Below are 4,830 nucleotides of genomic sequence, written 5' to 3' on the forward strand. Positions count from 1 at the left end.
CATCATGTACCCATTTAGTGGTAGCCCCCTGACAACAAAGAGATCGCACTGCTGATGCCTGAGTTGTAAACTCCCCACGTATGTCAAGGAGTAGATACCTGTCTTCCTGGGGCATCAGAACTCCTGGCAATGGCCATCATGCCAGGTGGCCTTTGCTGTGGCTGGGTGGCGCCCGTGGGGAGAGCCCGTGATTGGAGTGGGTGGCATTAGGTTGGATGGCCCACAATGAAGTGGACTAAGTCATCTCTTGCTGGTGACCGTACAGCGCCAGCAGTCTCTAAGATGGGCAAGTTCGGGTACAATGCTGACAGATATGACCCTAAATCGTTTCCCTCTCTTGCTACACCAAGGGAGGAACTGGTGCTACAGAAGGAAGAGAGCCATATTCGCCTCGGTATTTAGTCTGTAACAGAATGGACAGGGACTCGTTTCTACCAATGAAGCATCAATTTTTTGTTGAACATCTTGAGGATAAGTCTGGGGAAGTGATAGCGCTGTCCAAGAAGAGAAGCGGTGCAGTCTTGATTCAGACAGCATCCCCAGCCCATTCCTGGGCATTACTCACTTGTGACCATCACTCCCCATCAAAGTCTCAACATGGTCCAAGGGATTATTTTCCATCACGATCTCCTCTTCCAGTCTGACGACGAGCTCCGCGCCAATCTAGAATGTCGGGGTGTTCATTTCATCTGGCACGTCTACAGGGGACCCAAAGACAACAGGGTTGCTACCAGTGCTTTTATCTTGGCCTTTGAGGGTGATTAATTGCCTGAAAAGGTCAATAAGACGGTTTACCACTGTGATGTTAAACCATACGTCCCTCATCCTATGTGGTGCTTTAAGTGCTGGAAATTCGGGCACATGTCTTCCCGCTGCACTTCCAATGCCACATGTCAAGACTGCAGACGTCCACTGCATCCAGATCCTCCATGTGTGCCTCCTCCCACTTGTATCAACTGCAAAGAGGAGCACGCCCCCTGCTCGCCAGACTGCACAGTACTCCAAAAGGAGCGGAAAATCTGGAGGACCATTTGACTAACCAAGAGGCTAAACGTAGATTTGAACAACTACACCCCGTTCAGTTGACGTCCATATATGCTGCAGCTACATTACAATCGCCGTCACGAGTACCAATCGTACCACACTGTGCCCTCCATGCCTTCAGAATACAACCGCCCTCTTGGTGGTAGGGGGAAAATCTCCTTCCGTTGCTCCCAATGTACCCCCCTCCCCCTCCAAACGCAAGGAACATCGGCCCCCTCCCCCCAGCTGGAGAAGCAACAGCCTCCTCTGGCTCCTCACATGCAGAAGGGGTCCCTTGGGATTCTCCCTCCCTTGGTCTCTCTGACCGAGCGGTTCTAGGCGCTACAGTCTGGAACTGCGCGACCGCTACGGTCGCAGGTTCGAATCCTGCCTCGGGCATGGATGTGTGTGATGTCCTTAGTTAGGTTTAATTAGTTCTAAGTTCTAGGGGACTGATGACCTCAGAAGTTAAGTCCCATAGTGCTCAGAGCCATTTGTACCATTTTTCCTTGGTCTCCACTAATGCCACAGCAGACACTCGCCAGTGGCTAAAGGAGACAAAAAATTCTGGATGAAGAGCTTCACAGTCTTCCTCCATGCCTGACGCTATTTCAGAGATTTCCTCTCAGCAAACCCCTAAAGAGAAGCGAGAGGGCAAGCAAACAAAGAATTCTGTTAAGAAAAAGGAGTCTCTGGTGGCCCCAACACCACCCCCTACCAATTCTCAGCGCCCCCTGGGGACCTGGATCTCACTGGTGCCTCATAGGAATGGATACAAATACTCAGTCGGTGGCAGCAGGTGACCCTGAGGCGTAACCTGCCTCCTTGCAAGCTTCATGCCTTCCCAGCTTCACGATAACGCCCTCCTCCAGTGGAGCTCCAGTGGTTCTTTCCATCACCTGGCCGATCTACGGCAATTGCACCTGCTCTCTGCATTGTCCTCCGGGAAACCTTGTTCCCGCCAATGCGAACTCCTGCCCCTCGCGCCTGTAGGGGATGTTGCAAGACCCGTAGTGACCATAATACCGTGTCAGATGGAGGTAGAGATGTCGAAATTTTACTGTCTCAACCCGACCTCTGCCTCTTAAATACTGGGGCCCTCACACATTTCAGTGTGGCTCATGGCACTTGCTTGGCCATTGATTTATCCCTCTGCATTTCAGGACTTCTCCCATCTGTTTATTGGAGAGCCCAAGATGACTTCCGTGTGACCCTGAGGCGTAACCTGCCTCCTTGCAAGCTTCATGCCTTCCCAGCCTCACGATAACGCCCTCCTCCAGTGGAACTGCAGCGGTTCTTTCCATCACCTGGCTGAGCTACGGCAACTGCATCTGCTCTCTGCATTGTGCTCCAGGAAACCTGGTTCTTGCCAGTGCGAACTCCTGCCCTTCGCGCCTGTAGGGGATATTGCAAGACCCGTAGTGACCATAATACCGTGTCAGATGGAGTGGGTCTATGTCCTGAATTCAGTATGCAGTGAACCTGTGATCCTTCAAACCCCTCTTGAAGCTGCGGCTGTCAGGATAAGGACGACGGAAGAAATAACTGTCTGCAACGTATATCTACCCCTGAACGCATTGGCTGCACTGATTGATCAACTCCCTGAACCTTCCCTACTTTTGGGAGACTTTAGCGCAGCCGGCCGGAGTGGCCGAGGGGTTAAAGGCTCTACAGTCTGGAACCGCACGACCGCTACGGTCGCAGGTTCGAATCCTGCCTCGGGCATGGATGTGTGTGATGTCCTTAGGTTAGTTAGGTTTAAGTAGTTCTCAGATCTAGGGGACTGATGACCACAGCAGTTGAGTCCCATAGTGCTCAGAGTCATTTGAACCACTTTAGCGCACACAACAACTTGTGTGGTGGCACTCTACTTACTGGCCGAGGTAGAGATGTCGAAATTTTACTGTCTCAACCAGACCTCTGCTTCTTAAATACTGGGGCCCTCACACATTTCAGTGTGGCTCATGGCACTTGCTTGGCCATTGATTTATCCCTCTGCATTTCAGGACTTCTCCCATCTGTTCACTGGAGAGCCCAAGATGACTTCCGTGTAGTGACCACTTTCCCATCTTCTTGTCAGCGCCATTCCCCCGGACGTCCAACAAGATGCGCTTTAAACAAGGCAGACTGGGAAGCTTTCACCTCTGCTGTCACCGTTGAATCTCCCCCACATGGTACCATCGGTGTTATATTTGAGCAGCTCACTAGAGAGATCGTTTCTGCAGCGGAGTCACGTGGCCTACTGGCTCCATGCCAGGGTGGGTTTCACCAGGGTCGCTCTACCATCGATAATGTAGTTTCCCTCGAGTCTGCCATCCGAACAACCTTTTCCAGACCCCAACACCTGGTTGCCGTCTTTTTTGATTTACGAAAAGCTTACGACACGACCTGGTGACATCATATCCTTCCCACGTACGAGTGTGGTCTCCGGTGCACGCTCCCGATTTTTATCTAAAATTTCCTGTCGCTCCATACTTTCTGTGTCTCAAGTTGGTGCCTCCCATTCCCCCCCCCCCCCCCCATATCCAGGAGAATGGGGTACCACAGGGCTCTGTATTTAGTGTATTTCTATTTTTAGCGGCCGTTAACGGTCTAGCAGCAGCTGTCTGGCCGTCGGTCTCACCTCCTTTGTATGCAGACGACTTTTGCATGTCGTACTGCTCCTCCAGTACTGGTGTTCCCGATCGGCACTTACAGGGAGCCATGCACAAGGTGCAGCCAATGGGCTCTAGCCCACGGTTCCAGTTTACAGCCGTGAAATCTTGTTTCATGCATTTCTGTCGGCGTGGTGCCGTTCATCCGGAACCAGAACTTTACCTTAATGACGATCTATTCACTGTAGTGGAGACATATCGATTCTTAGGACTGGTTTTCGACGCTTCCATTCACATACACCTCCATGTTTTACACCTTGGCTGATGCTTAGCCTGGACCTTTCACATGGTCCTAAGTACTCAGTACTCCGCGGCTCTCCTCTGTCACTTCCTGTCGATACTTGAGTTGTACCGGGACTATAAAGTGGTTTACACTGACGGCTAGACGGCTAAGTGTCACGCTGGCTTCGCGTATGTTCATGGAGGACATATTTAACAGCACTCCTTGCCAGGTGGCTGCAGTGCTTTCACTGCAGAGCTGGCGGCCATTTTTCGTGCTCTTGAGCACATACGATGATGCCCTGGCGAATCATTTCTTCTTTGTACTGACTTCTTGAGCATCCCACAAGCTGTCGACCAGTGCTACCCCCGCCATCCTTTGGTAGCGACCTTCCAGGAGTCCATCTATGCGCTGGAACGGTCCAGTGGTTCCGTGGTGTTTGTGTGGACCCCAGGCCACGTCGGAATCCCAGGGTATGAACTTGCCATCAGGCTGGCCAAACAGGTTACACGGAAGCCGCTTCTGGAGATCGGCATCGCTGTAACTGACCTGCGATCATTATGACGCCCCAAGGTTTTTCAACTCTGGGAGACGGAATGGTATAATCTCAGTGCGCACAACAAACTGCGTGCCCTTAAGGAGACTACCACTGTGTGGAACACCTCCATGCAGGTTTCTCGCAGGGACTCTGTTGTTCTCTGCTGGCTCTGCATTGGCCATACGTGGCTAACACATGGCTACCTCCATCGTCGCGATGACCCACTTCGGTGTCACTGTGGCTCACATATGACTGTCGTACACATCCTGCTGGACTGCCCATTTTTAATGGCTCTGCGGCGGACTTTTAACCTTCCCAGCACCATACCTTCGTTGTTGGGCGACAATGCTTCAACAGCAGATTTACTTTTACTTTTTATTCGTGAGGGGGTGTTT

This window comes from Schistocerca cancellata, chromosome 3 (assembly GCF_023864275.1).
Source record: "Schistocerca cancellata isolate TAMUIC-IGC-003103 chromosome 3, iqSchCanc2.1, whole genome shotgun sequence".
In the NCBI taxonomy this organism is placed as follows: domain Eukaryota; kingdom Metazoa; phylum Arthropoda; class Insecta; order Orthoptera; family Acrididae; genus Schistocerca; species Schistocerca cancellata.